General features: G+C 36.4%; 1 long non-coding RNA gene across 1 annotated transcript in view; it reads left to right on the forward strand.

The window, feature by feature from the left end:
- Positions 1-1,120: 1,120 nt before the first annotated feature.
- LOC112630971 overlaps positions 1,121-20,082 on the forward strand; it is a 49,206-nt gene continuing 30,244 nt past the window's right edge. The window contains exon 1 of the long non-coding RNA XR_003121053.1: positions 1,121-1,281. This is a non-coding gene — a long non-coding RNA (uncharacterized LOC112630971). The remainder of the gene's footprint in view (positions 1,282-20,082) is intronic.

Here is a 20,082-nt window from a genome sequence, read left to right on the forward strand (position 1 = left end):
AAACTTAGACCTTACCTTATGACGTGAAGGAAGGACTAGGACAAAGGTAATACTCATAGACCCAAACCAAGAAAGAAAGTTTGCTCATGATAATATTAAGGGAGATCACCTAGACATCTTCTCCAGCCTGGCTGCTGGGGTAGATTCTAGAGGGGAGAGAGGAGGAAAAAGATGCCTGGGTTTTACCTTTGGTGAGTGAAGAATATTGTACTTTACTTACCATACTCTTTTTATTGAAGGGAGAGAAGAAAGGTAAAATATGGGTGGGCTTTCTCCATTTCGAAAGGGAGAAAAAGAAGACCATGGAAATGATGAATTTTCCCTTCTATGAAGAAGAAAGGGGAAATATTGGGAATAGGAGAGAGTAACATACTGGAAATTCTTCCTTTGGAGCTCAGTACTATTTTAATACTCTCCACATCACCCCCACTTTTTTGGACACAGACCTTATTTCAAACAAAGTAAAGTAAGCACTGAACTGTAAATCTATGAATGTAGTCCTCAGTTTTCTTCATATGTAAAGTGAGAAGTTTGGGCTAGTCTCTGAGATGTCTTCTATCCACATGTACCTGAAATGACCCAAGCTGCAGACACTGTTCAACACACCTCGTCACTACTGGACTGGATGGCCAGGTGAATATTCTGGCTTGCTCATTCTGCTCGCAACAGCTGGGGCTGAAACAGCTGAGATTTGCCATCTCGGGCTACAGAAGGCCTGCTCAAGGACTTACTTGCTGAGCACTTCTTCCTCTCCCTCTTGCTCAGTTTGGTAACAGTATCAAGGGCATAGAAACTGCAAGTTCCACAGGATCAGAAAATGCATTTTGCTCTTTAGGCTTCTCCTCCTGGTGCTCTGCTGCCCTTTCTTCTCAGAAACCCCACTGGTGCTCACACTGGGGCATTTAACAGCTCCTTTCAGTCACTTTTGTGTCCAAGGGCTGATGCCCATGCAGAGCCTGCTGGCTATTGACTAAAGGTTGGTGGTGGCCACCTCACGCCTGCAAAGCACGAGGTTTGAGTATCTCGGGAGAAAGCTCTGGGACAATGCCCTCCTTGATGTCAGTGTGTGGGGTCTTGTTGAAGATTTGCCAGGCAGCCAAGAGAAACTGTTCCACACATAGAACAGGGGGAGACTTGAATCCCAGAGAAAACAAAACAAAACCTAACAAAACAGAAATGACTCTTGATGAACCTCTTGCTCTGGACTGGTGCCCTAGAAGTGAATGAAATTGTTTTAAAGATTACCAAGAAGATATAACATATCAAATGCAGCATTAATATGTGAGTATTATATTTTACTTTATTCTTAGTGTGGCATAACACATGTAAAATTTATCATCTTAGCTCTGTTTAAGTGCACAGTTGAGTAGTGTTAAGTGTATTCACATTGTTGTACAATCTCCAGAACTCTTTTCATCTTGAAAAACTGAAACTCTGTGCCTATTAAACAACAATTTCTTATTCTTCCCTTTCCTGGATTCCTGGCAACCACCCTACTACTTTTGTTTTTAATAAATGTGACTACTCTATGTATCTCATATAAATAAAATAATACAGTATTTGTGTTTTTGTGACAGGTTTATGTCACATAGATAATGTCCTCAAAGTCCATCCATGATGTAGCTATGTCACAATTTCCTTCCTTTATAAGGTTAGGTAAAATTTCCTTGTATGTGTATACCACATTTTGTTTATCCATTCACCTGCTTATAGACACTTGAGGTACTTTTACCTTTTTGCTATTGTGAATAATTATGTTATGATAAAGGGTATACAAATATCTCTTTAGGATCCTGCTTTCCATCTTGGGAGGTATACATGCAGGCATGGAATTTCTAGATCATACAGTAATTCTATTTTTAATTTTCTGAGGGATCACAAAAATATAAGTGCTATTGTCTGAATATGTATGTCTCCACAAAATTCATATGCTGAAATCCTAACCCCCAATATGGTGGTATTAGGAGGTGGAACCTTTGGGAGGTGATTAAGTCACATGGGTGTAGCCCTCACGAATGAGATTAGTCCCCTTATAATAAAGAACCCAGAGAACTCTCTGTTTTTGGTGATTGACATCATTTCCTCTATGGAAGTGAATATAAAAAGAGACACTGTAGAGGACCCTGAGATAATATATGGCTAATGATGAGACCCTTGCAGGTGGTATAGAAGCCTCTGGTTTGCCAGGGCAGATTCATATCTAGGATCAAAAGGATGACCCTAGTTGCTTAACAGGAAATAGGGTTTCATGAGAATGCAACAGTTTATTATAATTTATAATTATTATATTATAATAATTACAGGAAAAGTTTATTATAATTTATAATTATTATATTAATTTATAATATAATGTATAACTTACAATTTATAATTATGTTATTATAAGTTATAACTTATAATTTTAAAATATCTTTAATTGTATACCAAAGTCATTCATATTATATATATAATACATATATAAAATACATGTATATGAATATTTCTGCAAACAAATCTTTCAAATGTAAAACCAGGAAAGAAGCTGACATTCAAACTCTCAGTTCTACTTCCTTGTCCAGCAAAGATGATATCAAGCAGAGTATATTGGAAATAACCTCATAAAACCTCAAGCACTAGCATACCCTATACCTAGCCCTAGTGTCAACAAATAAACGCGCTGCTTGATAGAAGCCCACCAAACAAGTTCCTACATAGCCGATTTCATTTCCTTTCCAGGATGACGAGGAGAAAAAGAGATATCATTAGCTCTAAGATGGATACTTTAGAAGGAACAGTTCTTTCAATGATTCCAGATATCTTATCTGGCTTAACATATCTTCTGATATTTCACAGAGAACCTGTTACTATTTTGCATACGTTTCTTCTGGACCTATGTCTTATTTCTGCCTGCCACACAAATCCAGAGTACCTATGATTTAGAATACTATATTATTTTCCCAGTTGCCATAATATATTCAAACCTATCAAGAATGTGAGATGGGCTCTAACTAGACTCAGAATAAAATCTCTCCAGCTCTTTATTAATCCCATTTCCTTGAAAAGCAAACAAAACCCTACCTGAGGTATAATACAAAACACTTGCTTTGCTATTACTATGGCTATCCTATTTCTTCTATTTCTTCAGGAGTGCTGTTGTCAAAAATGATTCTTCTGATTTTGGTGGTTGTACCTTACATCATCATTTAGAGCTCACACATATGAGAAAGCAATTGAGATGACACTTGTTTTACTGAAGTATTAGTTAATCTGTTGTTTACCTGTGCTACAGCCCTACGCTTATAGGCATAGGAATTTCGATCCATGTCTAGCCTGTCTCTGATCTCTGTAGGCAGAAGCAAGATTATTTCTCGAAAAATAATCCAGGTAATAAAGGATTGGCTTCAACCTTTGTACAGTATTTTCTCAAGACTAAATGCCATTAACAATTATATCTACAAATGGATACCACATTTGTTTCTAACCACAGTTTCAATGACTTCTACATCATCTTAGTGATAATAACGTAGGACAGAATGTTTGTGCCTCCTGATGGAAATCATCACAGATTTTGATAATCCCATGCAGATTGTTTTACAAGGTCCTGGAGAAAACATTAAGACCATTAGAACAGCGTCTATGAAATGAATGCAGTGGAGCTAGTGGCAAGGCTAGGGTCTAGGAAATAGACGACTCACCCCAAATTTGCTGATTTGTGCCATTCAGTTGACTCTGCCCTTGCTCTTGGCTTGCTCCTTGGTCATATGTTCCTGGACTGAGGCTTTAACATGCCTTTAGGAAAGAACTGCCAACATTTCTAGTAGGATATCCAGTACTAGGATCCAAGGCAAAATGCAGGCCACTGAAGAAGCTCATAGCTTCTAACAAAGCTCAATTACGTATTTGTTGATGAGAGAAAGCCTCAAGGTGAAAGACAGAATGTTGACTTAATTTCTTAAAGGAAAAACCTAATGGAAATAGATTCAATCAGATCCTTAACTTACCGTAGAAAATATATTATGATAGAACTACAATTTCAGATGAGACTGAGAAACCAGCTGCCTTCAGCATCTTCTGTGACTGATTTACTCTAAACCAGGAATGAGATCGGCAAACCACCAGGTTCTACTCAACCACCCTTTATTTCCTGCTTTCTTGTAGAACCATGAAAGCTTAGGGAGACCTGTTAGGCTTGGGCTTGTGAACTACAGTTCTCCAACAGCAAATGTGTCATGCATTCCCTGGGCAGAAGGGTCCATGATCACAGGCTGTGTTATCAACCTGTCTCCAAGAGCAATCAAAGAATGTGTGGGATGTCTGAGAAGGACACTAAGTGAGCTAACAGCTGGACTGGGAGAAAAAAATAACTTTCCATGGCATGTTCCAAAATTATGTGGTACCCTCAGAACATGCAAATAAACAATTATAGATATGTGTGGATATAAGATGGCTACAAACATCTACACGCACTGAAAATAAAATCTGCATCCATAATCAACAAAACTCTGGACTGGGTTCATATTCTTAAACATAAAATGCAACTTATGAAGAAATTCTTAAGTTTTATTCCTCCCTCCCAAAGAAAATCTTCACAACACTATAATCTCTTCATAGATTTTGAAACACTTTTATAAACAAAAATTATACTTTTGTTTTTAGTCAAAATATTGTTTAAGATTTGTTATCAGTACAATTTTCCAAATGACTAACTTCTAACAATAAAGTCCAATTTCCCCTCAACAACTAGGTGTCATGTTTTTTCATCTGCTGAAAGTCAAGCGGCTCCTCTGGTTTGCAGATTACAAGACAATGTTTAGATGAGGTGTCAGGCTGTACTTGCATGTGCATCTTCTAATGTGGTCTTATCATTATCAAAGTAGTGTTTTTGAATTTTGAAATTGTGGCCTGTTTTTACACAACATAATTCACATAACTCCACATAGATATTGAGATTTATGTAGTAGGATGTATTTGTCTAAGCCAATCCCATGTAGGAATAGCATAGGAAACAATATGCCATACTTGCATGCCTGGGTTGCTGGTCCTAGGTTTGATGAAGTTGACATTGTGGGTTAAGAATTTTCAGATCATTTTCCAGGGAGTACAGCAAGTTTTGGTATATGGGTTGATAAAATTTAAAAGGTGCTTTCAAGGACTTCTGCATTGAGACAGTACAATCAAAAGGCAAAAGTCTGTAGCTTCTAGCTTTACCTGTTTCAACCCTGAAAAATGTTCAGCCTGGACCCTAGTAAGCACAACTATTTGAAATTTTGGAATAGAGTGAAAAGGTCATACCTCAGGACCTCAAAATGTCGAAAAAAAAATACATGAGTCATTTTCACACAACATTGCTCAAATGTTGCATGGAGATTGATCATAGAACATTTGGAAACCATTCTATGAACATTTGTAGCCAATGGCTTTCATTCAGATGCGTTCTGAATTTAGTAAGAAACAGAGATTAGATTTTTTTGATATTATTGAAATATTCAGTAACCACTACTTTTTTGAATGTTAATAGCATTAACTTTGTATTTGTATTTTGCCAAGGCACTCTCCATTACCTTACCCATATTGATATAACTTTCCTTCTCATAATATATAAAAATGACCCTTAAATCTGTAGTAACAATGGTCCAAGAATGTAAATAACTGAGTATATGTGAATGAATACATGGATGGACAGATGGATGAATTAAAAATAAAAATAAATAAATGCAGAAACAAACGAATGAACAAAGCCAGTAGAAAGTCAGTATAGTTAGTACCTGGGGAGGGACGTGTTCAACTTTTGATAGGGAAGTCAGAGAAAGGGTCTCTGATAATATGAGTAAAGTAAGATCTCACCAAAGGAGCTGAGAATGTAAGCCTCGTGCATTCTTTGAAGAAGAATGTTTCAGACAGAGGAAAGAGAATAAAGATCTAGAGGCAGAAACACATCTGACATGATTGAAGAACAAAGAGGCCGATGTGGTAGCAGAATGACTGAAGGGGAGAGATGTAGGATATGGGTTATAATTCCAGGGGAGCCAGATTGTATGGGCTTTTAGAGGCCCCTATAAATATCTTGGCATTTATACCCAATAAATACAAATGTTTACTTAAAAAATTATAATAGGAAATGAAATTTAAGTTCAGCTTTTCTGCATCACTCATAATTTGTCAGGTATTATTTTTCTAGTAGTGAATGAGTGTTGAACTATACAATTTCTCATCTTATCCTTTTTGTTGTCAATAGTCTTATTGAGACGTGAGGCTTATAGCTGTGTAATAAAAGAAAATTAATTTTAATTGTTAGATTTAGTACCAAACACTAATATCCTTCATTAATGTGTTTCTTCAATGAAGATCTCTAAGAAATTTCTACGTGCTCAGTACTGTGCTAGGAAATAATTGCAAACTGCAGGAGGATTGGGCATGATTGCTTCAAACTGCTCCTTTTCAGGATTAGCACAGCTCAATAACACATGCTCAATAATATGTCCAGAATAAAGAAGTTACTAATACATGAGGATACAACGGTGAAGAGTATATAGTTGGTGTCTGATTTCATGGAACATACAGTCAAATGAAAGAGTGATTTAAAAATAAGCAACTGCAGTACAGTTATGCACCAAGCAACAATGTTTTGGTGAAGAACAGACCACATATATGATGTTGGTTCCATAACATTATTATGGAGCTGAAAAATTTTTATCACCTGATATCTTAATCGTCTTGATCCTTTGTAGGTCTAGGCTAATATATGTGTTTGTGTCTTAATTTTTAACAAAAAAGTTTTAAAGTAAAATATATAAATTTGCAATAGAAAAAGGCTTATAGAATAATGATATAATGAAAGAAAATATTTTTGTACAGCTATACAGTGTGTTTGTGTTTTGAACCAGAAGTTATTACAAGAATCAAAAAGTTAAAAAATTAAAAGCTTATAAAGTAAAAAATTACAGGTTAATTTATTATTTAAAACTATTTGTTTATAAATGTACTGTAGCCTGATTATATAGTGTTTATGAAGTCTCCAGTAGTGTTCAGCAATGTCCTAGGCCTTCACATTCACTCACTACTCACTCACTCATTCGCCCAGAGCAATAGTCAGTCCTGTAAGCTTCGGCCACAGGAAGTACCTTACATAGGGGTACCTTTTTTTTCTTTAAATCTTTTACATTCTATAATGTTTAGACGATGACAAAATCACCTAAGGAATACTTTTTTCAGAACATATTCCCACTGTTAAGCGACTCATGACTGTGATGAAGGAAGGATAGTTGCAGCGTGATGGTGATTAATCATTGCAGAATTCAGTAACAAAGTAACTATTACCTAAAATATCAACACTAAGAAAAGTCATTGAAATACTGACCAGTGTTATTGGAGAAAATTGGAAGAAAAAGACTAAGCATACAAATTGCAGATATTTATTTCTTGTTTAGAATATGATTAGGCTGAATGGTGAAATGCACCTAACAAAATTAAGTCAACTTTATAAATGGTGCCAGGGTGTTTATTAGATTTGCTTGAAAATTTCTCAAAAAATTATCCAAGACTTTGGCAATTTACTACAAAGCCAATTCTATGAATATAATCACTCAAAAAAAATCTATTGCCTCAGCATCTTCACTAAGAACAAGAGTAGGCACAAAAACTCAAAAACAATTTCAAAGCATGTTGATTTCTCCCATATTCTTCTTATAGATAATTCATTAAAGCCATGCAAATGTCAATTCACAAATCAAAGACACATTTGTATCTTCACGTTCTTACGTGTAAAAAGGGAAACCATGCACGTTTATGTAAGATATGTCATTTCAGTGTATAATTACCTGTCAGCTTTCAGGAAAAATGAATATTCAGGGACACAGGAAGAATCACCGTACATCAAAAAGGAAAACATCATTGATTGTTCTGGAAGTCATTAGCTAAATTGTCTATTTACAAACCTTAGCATGAGTCTAAAATTACCTAATGCATTTCTTGTAGAAAATAAAAAAGAAATCGTATCTAACAAACAGAATCTTGATTATTAGAAGGGATTTTTACAGTTTCCAAAGCAGCAGTTGGCAAACCTTTTCTATAAAGGGTCAGACCAAATATTTCAAGCTGTGCAGGCCAAACATTCTCTGTCATTGCTACTCAACTCTGCCACTGTAGTTGAAAGCAGGCTTTGTGAACAAATGAGCGTGGTTGATAAAACTATTTACAAAAGCAGGCAGCATACCAGATGTGGCTCAGGGGTTACCATTTGTGGACCCCCATTCTAGAAGATTTTCAGATTAAAGAAGCTCTGGGGGTGCTTAGTATTTACCTGACCACAACCAGATACATTCTAAAGTCACGAGTGCTATGGTATCTCAGGTGGTATCAAGCCTGGCGAACAAATCCTATTTATGTAACTCAACTGAAAAAACAAACGGAAAACTTTACCTGATCTTGCCTGCAGTTGATACATTCTGGGAGAAATGAAAAATACATTTAATGACAGAAATTAACCCATAAAAAGATGTTTGAGCAAGAAGGATGTGTGAATCAAGTGTGTTCAATCTTTTTCAGCAGAACCACCTGAAATTCACAAAAGCCGAAAATAGATTAAGCTAGACATCAAGATGTCTGGATTCTATTATGGGCTTTGCTAGTAAGAGCTCATATGACCTCTACACTTCAATTTCCCTAACGCTAAAAAAAAGTATGTGAACTTGATGAACTCTGAAATTATTTCAGACTAGAAAAGTTAATGGTATTGTGAATGAAATGAACATTTTGATAATATTGCCAATAGGAAGAAACCATGGCTGAGAGAGCCAGTGGTGACTAAGAGGACAGGTGTCCCACCAGGCAGACCTGCTATGAGCATTCAACATTTGAGTTGCCAGGGACTTTTTAATGACAATGAAATCAAGATGATGGAATGCCTCATAGAATACATGCCATAAGTTCCAGGCAGGGTCTGTTCATCACCCAGATAACCAGTAGACAAATGTACATTGTGGAAAAGGTAGAGAGAGACCAGCTGCCAGTAAGCCAAAGCATTCATTGCTTGCAAAGTAGAAGCAAATATTGCTTACATCAAAGCATATGAAACAAGGCCTCCTATTTCAGTGTGTGTTGGTATCCATACATTTCTTTTAAAAAAAGGTCAATTTATACTTGGTTATATTTGATTATTAAAGGCTAAGATGCTGCATTTGACTGTGAATCGGGAAAACTCTCAATCCAAGAAATTCTCAAGAAAGGTAATCTCAGATTCCTAGGAGCTCAGGTTTCAAAATTCATCAGAAAGAAAGTACTGGTGGAGGACTGCTTGGAGGATATGCTACCTCTTGATGACACTGGATTCTTTAAAATCTATCCTTCCATTGAGTCAGACCATCAGAGAAACAAACTTCTAAGATGTCTCATATTGTCCAATTTATCCCCCCTACCTGCTCGCCATAGAATTGCTTTTACAGAATCAGAGTTTGCTGCAATGCTATAAACATACACTGATGATACTTACTTACAGCGTAGCCACACGTTCTGGGGTGCCTGGGACAATCCTAGTTTATGCCTATGGTCCTCACATAATGACTGATAAATGCTTTTCCAAGAACCACTTTTCTCTAAATGAAGGCAACTTAAACAATTCAATCATTTTTTTTTTTTTAAATCACAAGGAAAAGGAAACAAACAAACAAACATGATTTAGTGGACCCTCTTATTTTTCCTACATCAAGTGGGAAGAAAGAGAAGCATTCTCAACCAATGGATTTTCACCATTCTAGAGCAGGTATGGCAAATACTGACACTGACAAAGGAAAATTAATTAACATCTTACTGCTTCTTGGTCACCAAGGAAAGTGGATCTTGACTTGAATCACAAGTGGCACAGTGTTTCTGTGATCAGGGTTCAGCAAATAGATGACAATTGTATGACCTGATACATGCCGGCCCTCTTGCCTCCGGTTGCCCTGGAGAAATGACGAAAGGGCCATAGGTCCCTTACTTTTTGAGGACCACGTTTCATTGCAAGCAGCCAAGCATCTAGCACCCAGAAAGATTAGATAAAAACAACTCACCAATCCTTTTCAAATATATCACTTCCCTTTAAAGTACAGCGATTTGTTCCTGGATTCAATTAGCTACACAATATTCTAGCTATAGCAGTTCACTGTACTTTTAATATACTCAAATTTTAACTAATTAGTGGGACACCAAAACGATCAAGTGGAGACTGCAACATTTGTTTTGCAGGAACCAGACTCTCAAATATTATCATCTACATCCTTTTATTTTCTTTAGTTTACATTGATTATAGCTTGTCATTTTAAATCATTGTTGGAACAAGGCAGTTTATAAATAAAGAATAGAAAAGTATGAATTAAATAGTGAGATGACATGATATTTCCCAGGGTTCCTGAAATCATACTGAGACTTTCCAAGGGAAGAATGATCCTTGTTTATTTAACAATCAATAAATAGCAATGTGCACTACGTTAGGAAAGATAACACTATATCACCCCCTGAATATTCTATGTAGCTTTAGGTGGTCTTATTTCCTTTCCTTCTCTAGTAATAGAGGGCAGTTGCACACAATGAGCATCTCTCCGATGTGCAGCTCTTTTAATGAACAGGTCATATATTTGCTTGAAAGATAGGTCTGTGGAAATATACGGCAATGGAAGATTTTGTTCTGCCCACTAATTTATTTAAAAATCCTTTGGATTGAGTGGAAAGACCATTTTAATGGTCTTTTTTGCATCCTACAAGAAATATAATAATCAACAGCTAACCCAAACATAACTTTTGGAGGAATCATAGCTAAAAAAGAAAATGGGAAGGTAGTGCTGTGGGTTAACTTGTGTCCTCCGTAAAGACAAACTGAAGTCCTAAACCCCAGTACCTATAAATGTGACCGAATTTAGAAATAGGGCCTTTATAGACATAACTAGCTAAGATAACATCATACTAGGTACAGTAAGCCCTATATCCAATGACTGACACCTTTATGGAAGCCCATGTGAAGACACAGAGACACATAGGGAGGAAGGCCACATAACAACTGAATTAGATACTAGGATGATAAACTACAGTTCAAAGAACAGCAAGAACGCCAGTAATCACCAGAAGCTGGAAAAGACACAAAAGCATTCTTAAGTAGAGTCCTTAGAGGGAGCAGAAGCCTGTTGACACCTTGATTTCAGGTTTCTAGCCTCCAGAACTATGAGAGAATACATTTCTGTCCTTTTAAGCCATACATTAAGCAGTACTTGGTTACAGCAGCCCTAGGAGACTACAGCAAGGGACAAACTCCCTTTGTTAGGATCCCCTTGTCACTTCCTTTCCAAATTCCTACTCTCCAGGGTAATATGCATTTTATTGAGATTCTATATTTTAGGTTAAATGATGACAGTATAGTTTGCCAGTAAACAGCGTGAGCTTTGGAGAAAGAAAGATCTGAATTTAAATCTGGCTTTACCATGTGTTAATGAAGCACCTTGGCCAAGTCACTTGATCTCTCTAATATTCAGTTCCATTATAATTAAAGTGGGAATAATTACAATGTTTACTTAGAAATGTGATCATATAAGTAAACAATGAGCATTGATCTTACACAGAGGATAAAAGACACAGAAATAAGAGACATTAAAGTCATAAAAAAGAAGTTAAATTGTTTGCAGATGCCATGATATTACATATAGAAAACCCTAAAGACCACCAAAAAACTGTTGGAACTAAGAAAGGAATTCAATAACATTTCAGGATACAAAATCAACATACAAAAATCAGTTGTTTTCTACGCACTAACAAAAACTATCTGAAATCTGTAAGATATTGAATAAAGAAATTGAAGAAGACATAAATAAATGAAAAACTATTCTGTGGATTGGATTGGAAGAATTAATATTGTTAAAATGTTCATACTACCCAAAGAGGTCTATATGCCTAATGCAATCCTTATCAAAATTCCAGTGACATTTTTCACAGAAATAGAAAAAAAAATCTAAATTTGGATGTAACCATTACATAGCCCAAATAACCAAAGCAATTCTTAAGAAAGAACAAAAAAGCTGGAGGCATCACAGTCCCTCATTTTAAAATATATTACAAAGCTATTGTAATCAAAACATCACAGTACTGGCACAAACAGACACATGCATTCATGGACAGGAATAGAGAGCCCAGAAATGAACCCATACATATATGATTAATTACACTTTGACAAGACTGCCAAGAATACACAATGGGGAAAAGATAGTCTCTTCAGTAGAGGGTGATGGGAAAACTGGATATCTATGTGTAAAAGAATGAAATTGGACCCTTCTTATATACCATATTAAAAAAATTAACTCGACATAAAGATTTCGATGTAAGACCAGAATCCATAAAAGTCCTAGAAGAAAATAGGGGAAAACTCCATAATATTGGTCTTGGCAATCACTTTTTGGATATGACACCAAAAGCATAGACAGTAAAAGCAGAAATAAACAAGTGGGACTATATAAAATTAAAAAAAAAACAAAAAACAAAAAACAAACAAACAAAAAACTTCTGCATAGAAAAGAAAACAATCCTCTGGGCATGATGTCAAATGCCTGTAATTCTAGCACTTTGGGAGGCTGAGGCAGGAAGATGCCTTTAGCCCAGTCGTTCGAGACCAGCCTCAGCAACATAGTGAGACCACATTTCTGCATTTTTTTTTAATTAGCTGGGCATGGTGAATGCATGCCTCTAGTCACAACTACCTGTGAGGCTGAGGTGGGAGGACTGCTTGAGCCTGAGAGGTTCAGGCTGCAGTGAGCTATATTCATGCCACTGCACTGCAACCTGTGACAGAGCAAGGCCCTATCTCAACAAAAAAGAAAAAAACATCAACAAAATGAAAAGGCAACCTACAGAGTGGGGAAAATATTTGCAAATCATATATCTGACAAGGTATATGGAAATATATATGGTATATGGAAATATATAAGGAATCCAAGTAACTCAATATATATGGCAATATAAAACTACAAATAAACCCAATTTAAAAATGAACAAAAAACCTGAATAGACATTTTTCTAAAGAAGACATACAAATGACCAATAGGTATATGAAAAAGGTGTTCAACATTACAAATCATCAAGGAAATTCAAATCAAAACCATAGTGAGATATTGCCTCACTCTTCTTAGGATGGCTATTATCAAAAAGACAAGAGATAACAAGTGTTGGCCAGGGTATGGAGAAAGGAAACCCTTGTACACCATCAGTGGGAATGTAATTTGGCACAGGCATTATGGAAAATAGTATAGAGGTTCCTCAAAAAATTAAAAATAGAATTATTATATGTTCCAGCAATATATACTTCTGGGGATATATCCTGATAACTTGAAATCAGTATAGTGAAGAGATATCTGCACCACATGTTGATTGCATCATTATTCAGAATAGCCAATGGCTACACATAATCCAAGTGTCCATTAATGGATGCCACATGTATCATGGAATATTTATCGGCCATAAAAATAAGGACATTCTGCCATTTGCTACATCATGATAAACCTGGAGGACATTAGGCTAAGTGAAATAAACCAGACAGAGAAAGACAAATACTATTTAATCTTGCTTGTGTGTGGAATCTACAAAAGTAAAACTCATAGAAACAGAGAGTAGAACAGTGGTTGTCAGGGGCTGAAGGGTGGAGGAAGTGGAGAGATATTGTTCACATGGTAAAAACTTTTAATTATTGTTCAGTTTTATTAAGATATAACTGACAAATATAAATCATATATATGTATGAGCAATGTAATTTTTTGATATGTGTTGTGAAATGTTTAAATCAAGCTAATTAGCATAGTCATCACTTCACGTACTTATTTCTTTGTGTTGAGAACATCTAAGATCTACTTGCTCAGCATGTTTCAGGTATACAGTACATTACCATTAACTGTAGTCACCATTCAATCAGACTAAAACTTTGTAAAAAGGGTAATAACTTTGTTGTAAGATGGATATGCTCTGAGGACTAATGTATAGCATGGTGACTATAGTTAATAATACTGAATGGTAACAGTGGATTTTAAATGTCTTCAGCCCCCTATACACACAAATGATTAACATGGCTGATGATGGATGTGATAATTTGATTGTGATAACATTACACAGTCTACACATGTATCAAGCCATTGCATTGTCCATCTTAAAGATATACTATGTTGTCAATTAAATATTTAAAATAAGAAAAATAATAAAAAACCATTGTGCTGATTAGGTATCCACTAGTTCTCCAGTTTAGGATTTAGGTGCATGCCAGCCAGGAGTATGATTACAACAGATATGAGGTAGAACTGAAATGGACAGCATATGGATGTCTTTTCTAGCTATGGGGTCTGATGAACTACTTAATACGGCAGTGGTGGCTATAAGGATTCCTGCAGATTTGACAGAAAACTCAGCAGGATGTTGAGACTCTGCTAGAAGCAAGAAACCCTGTTTTTCTTTATACCCCTACCAATCTGTCAAGATTTAGGGTTTGGATTAGAAATTAAGACAAAGATGGTAGCAAAAGAAAGCGCAATGTAATTTTTCATCAAAGGGCCTCAGCTAAACTGCTCTTAAAGATTCAAACTGGAATATGTCACCCAAACTCTCATTCTGTTCTATTTTTAATTTCTCAGCAATCGCAGATGTTGGGGTGTGTGTGTGTGTGTGTGTGTATGTGTGTGTGTGTGTGTGTGTGTGTGTGAACTACTTAATTTTATTTTGCATTATGGCACTGCAGCTCTTGTTTTGGCTATATTTCTCCTGTAAGTCAAGAAAAAGTAAGCAGAAAACAAAACAGCAAAGTCACACATATAGTTACTACTCCTCTAACATTTATCTAAATCAATATTTAGATAAAGCAGTAAACAGCAAAGAATACACCAGAAACTGTGGTGTTTCTGAACCTTTCTATTACTACTTCTTACATCCTCTGGCACCTGCTAGAGTTTAGACTTGTGGTCATGGATTTGAGAAAGCAAGGGACATATTCATACATGCAAAAATGACAATGAAGTTCACATCCATGAGTTACTATCTTCCACAGTTATTTAGCTGACCATGGAGAAAAAAAAGAAGTCTTAGCTAGATGAATAGGGGCAAGGAGGAAGTGGAAAATAATTTTGCATTAAGGCTCTACAGTGTATGCACCCCACATTATTTCTCTTTTAAACATGAAATTCAAAGCACATAAATCATTAAGATATAGCAAAAACCCATGCTTTACTGGAATTTAGGGAATATAAATGTTTAAATACCAAGCATTAGTATTCTTCCTTCAGATGATTTATATTTTGAAGTAATCAAAGTAGTAAACGTGCATTCTTCCTCTCCTAGGAATAATTTTCCAAATAACCCTGTCATATTGATTTCTACTTTCTCACACAAATACATATATATACACACACACACAAAACACAAGTAATCACGGAAGTTGATGTCACAGAAATGTGTTATATATTTTGTTCTTTATTTAATGATCATCTGCCATAACTTATTAAAAATTGTATATATTCAAGGTGTACAGCATGATTTGATACATGTATACAGATAGTTCCCAACTTATGCTGGTTCAATTTACATTTTTTCAACTTTACAATGGTGCAAAAGTGATATGCATTCATACAGTACTCATAAAACTATTATGTTTTTTTTTCACTTTCAGTAAATCACATGAGATATTCAACACTTTATTATAAAACAGGCTTTGTGTTACATGATTTTCAAACGACGTTATTTTCAAATTGCGATGGATTTATTGGGATGTAGCCGCACTGCAAGCCAAAGAGCATCTGTGCATTGTGTAATGATTATCAAAATCAAATTAAATTATCACTCCAAATACCACCAATGCTGCACATTAGATTGCCAGAACTTGTTCATTTTATAATTAAAAGTTTGTACCATTTGATCAGCATGTCCCCATTTTCCCCAATCCCCAGTTCCCGGGTGACCACAGTTCTACTCTCCATTCCTGTGAGTTAGACCTTTTAGATTTCACATATAAGAGAGACCATACAATATTTTGCTTTCATTTCACTTAGCATAAGATCCTCCAGGTGCCATGACTCCTTAAGTAAACTGTGTGTTTCTTGGTGGCAGATGCTCTTTCCTTCTTTTATGTCCCCAATAGTTTCGAAACCAAGACGGCACAGAAGTGCTGCAGGAGCGCTACAGGCGATAGAGGCCATAGTTCCAGTTTCTGGTATTTATTTATTGTGTGTACCACAAAACGTAGATCAAGGATTTATAAAAGAAAATATTAATTCTTGACTTTTAGTGGCTAGTTTTCACCTGACCCCGTATATTGAAGGAAACCGTAAATCCAGGATGGAGTAGAGTCTCACAGCATGATATAATCTCAGCAAGGCTATGGGCTCTTCTGAAACTAAACACACAGGCAGCAGTCAAACACAGTGATGATTTGGGGATGTTAGGATTCAGGACATTTTATATTCTGGTTCTGTAATCTAGGCAAAATGCTAAAGATACGTTTTGATTGCTTGGAGAAACAGAACGAATAGAAAGGGCAAGTATCATGAAAACTGAAAGTTTCTAAAAGCTTTCTTCAAATGCAGGAAGGACTCTCACATGGAAATGGACATGCTATTTCATACAGAGCCAAAAAAGACAAAACAGCAATAGAAGTAACCATGAAATGTATTATAAAAACTAAATAACTTTATTAATAAAAATATGCTCAAAAGAAAAGGTGGCCTTCAGATATAGCTTACGTTTATTAGAATCAGTGAAATAAAATCTTGATTGAGTACTGACCAAGGACACACAGGGATTTCAAGTGTGTGTGTGTGTGTGTGTGTGTGACCTAAGTTACTGTCCAATTCTATGATTTTATGAAATGTAGCCACCCATTGCAATCAAAGGAAAATTTTAAGTGACTTAACAGAGATTAGACACAGGCTCCTAGACCATTAAGATATCATCATAAATCTCCAAAGAAAGGAGATAAGTTAACATCAAAAAGATGCTTTGATTTTTTTGACCCTATGTCACTTTAAAATTGCAGAGATCCTAGAAGAAACCAAGATCAAAATTCAGGCTATAGACTCTTTCCCAGTGACAACTTACATCTAGACAGTGAAATGTTTCCTGATAAAACACAATGATTTATGTTTGCGTTTTCATTTTGAAAAATGAAGACAACCGGCCGGGCACGGTGGCTCACGCCTGTAATCCCAGCACTTTGGGAGGCCAAGGCGGGCGGATCACAAGGTCAGGAGATCGAGATCACGGTGAAACCCCGTCTCTACTAAAAATAGAAAAAATTAGCCAGGCGCGGTGGCGGGCGCCTGTAGTCCCAGCTACTCGGGAGGCTGAGGCAGGCGAGTGGCGTGCACCCGGAGGCGGAGCTTGCAGTGAGCCGAGATTGCGCCACTGCACTCCAGCCTGGGAGACAGAGCGAGACTCCGTCTCAAAAAAAAAAAAAAAAAAAAAAAAATGAAGACAACCATGGATTTAATTCTGGAAAATCAGTATATATTTGGTCATGCCCAGGTACCCACATCTATATACTATTCATGCTCTGCCATGTTTTACAGTGCTCAAGCCTAACTGATTTATGGTAACTGGGCCTAGCTCTTCATGGTACCCTGGAAAAAGATGAAGTAAGACCATTAAACATGGAGAAGAACACTTACTAAGAAATCAAAAATGTATTATAATACAAGTGTATTAAAGCTATCCTCTCATTGTGGCCCAACATGACTATCTTGTTTCATCTGATACTATACATACTTTGATCTAAGAAACTTATGCTGGCCATGATGATATTAAAGGGAAGGAAAACAGAAAAGTAAACTTTCCTCCCCAAGTCTTCTTTCATAGCCGGAGATTCTAGACTCTGCGGATGAAGTTGCTCTATATTTTTTCTCTGTTCTAGATTATTGGCCTAAGAAACTTCTAAAGAAGAGTGAGGAATAGGAAAGCTTCTTTGAGATTCCTCAGAGAAAAAAAAAAATTCCTCATATAGCTCCCCAGATCCTAAGAACCAAGGTCATAACATTCTACTCTCCACCAATACTCAGATGATAGATAAAACCAGAATGATAAAATTTCAGATCCTTTAATATTACCATGACATAAACTCTGTGAGGCCAACGATTATTGTCTAATTTTTCTATAACTCTTTTTTAGGGCGTGGGACAGTGCCTATCACACAGAAAGCATTCAATAAATGTTTGTTGAATAAATGAATGAATAACAAATCAATGTGTCATTAAATTAAGTCTGATAACAGCATCAAATTACAGAGAAAGTATTTGCAAATCCCTACACTCAAGAAAAGAAAACATTTTATGCATTAACATGATCACTGAGAAAATGATGTTTTAAAATTAGGCTCCTGCAGAGTTCCATTTTACTTCAAATATATATCTATATATCTCCAGAAAATCAAACATTATCATTGTTTACATGTTATTGATTTAGCTCTCTGGACTACATTTCAGAGCTGATCCTGCACCATCTCACATTCAGGGCTCTTCGCAGGTGCAGGTGCAGGTGCAGGAACTGCTCCAAGAACTCCAGAAACAAAGCTTCTTCTTTGGAGCAGGTTTTCATGCTCACATTAAGAATGTGGGAACTTGTCAGATCTTTCCTTCCCACTGTGTTTCATTTGTTTATTTGTCTTTGACTAGCAAAAGTGAGAAACTCTTTATAGGTCAATGGTTATGAGCAAGGCCCCTGGAGTCAGACTGCCTGGGTTTACCATTCATATCACTTAAAAACTGTGTTATTTCACCTTTCTGAGGCTTAATTTCTCCATCTGTATAATGGACCCAAAGTAATACCTAACTCACAGATTTATTTTGAAGATTGAGTTTGGAGGTGGAAGTTCACAGCACAGTGCCCGGTATACAGTAAGTGTTTAATGATTGTTAGATTAATAGGTAGTAAGCATGGTGATAACCGTATCCCACCCTTTCTTTTTGCATTCCCTGCTATGTACTATTCTGCTACCCCTATACTGCCGCCTTACACGAGAATCCCCTGAAAACATGCTGCTATTTGAAAATTCTGCATTCCAATGAAGGCTGTGCGCATGGAGGATCCTGATGGTACCTGACTGTGTGCTGATGCAGCAGCCCAAACTCTGTCTCTGACCCTACTTCTGTATCTTAAGCCCAGTGGATCCCTTGCAACTATATGATTCCTCTGTTAGCAGTTGGTGATAATGGTGCCAGAGAGGGCAGAATTGTTTCAGAATTCAGAGAGAGGATGGCATGTTAAAATTAGAGTAAATATTCTAGATCAAGACCCTTATTCAGTAAATGAGGACAATGAAAGCAGAGAAGCAGCGTGCCCGACCCAGGTCTGGCTTACTGAAATTCCTGACTGATGTCCCTGTGCCCCTATTCCTGCCCACTCCTCCCACCTCCCGAGAGTGTTTAGTCATGACAACCAGAAGAGATTTGTTAATCAGGGGACCCACTTTGGTGAAAGGAGATGATTCTGTATCATTAACTGATTAAATAAAACAAATTCCAGTATAACATTTACTTTTCTTTCTGCCACCCCTTGGAGGAAAATTTCAAGAAGAAACAAAACTAACTTGCAAACTACATGTTAAGCATTCCAGTATTCTGTTTTTAACAAAATATTTTAGTATTTTAAGAAAAAGAATATGAGGACTTTAAAGTTGGAGTCCAATTTGTCTTTGTTATTTTAACTTTTGATGAGCCACATTGTTCTAGCTATATTAATTTGAATCCATCTGGCTCGCACAGAGAGACATTTCAAGTGCTTTCGATAATATCGGGAAGGAACGATCTCATAAGGAAAGGATTTTTTCATGCTGCTGGATTCTTGGAGGCTTTTGCTGAGAATTATCATGTAGGGTGGGGTGGAGCATCATGCATTTATTTAACAAATATGTATTGAGTAGGTGCCGTGCCAGGCACCGTGTCAACTACTAGGTTTATGAAAGTGAGATTCAGATCTTATTCTCAAGGAGCATAGAATCTAGTAGGAAATACTAGTATGTTAATTAATTACTAATAAAAGTCACAGTAAATGTCATGCTAGCGTATATTCAGTGTGCCCTACTAGTCTTAGAAGTGGCCCCTAGATCATGCTGAGACTAAAATAAGAGAT

This window comes from Theropithecus gelada, chromosome 9 (genome assembly GCF_003255815.1).
Source record: "Theropithecus gelada isolate Dixy chromosome 9, Tgel_1.0, whole genome shotgun sequence".
NCBI lineage: Eukaryota > Metazoa > Chordata > Mammalia > Primates > Cercopithecidae > Theropithecus > Theropithecus gelada.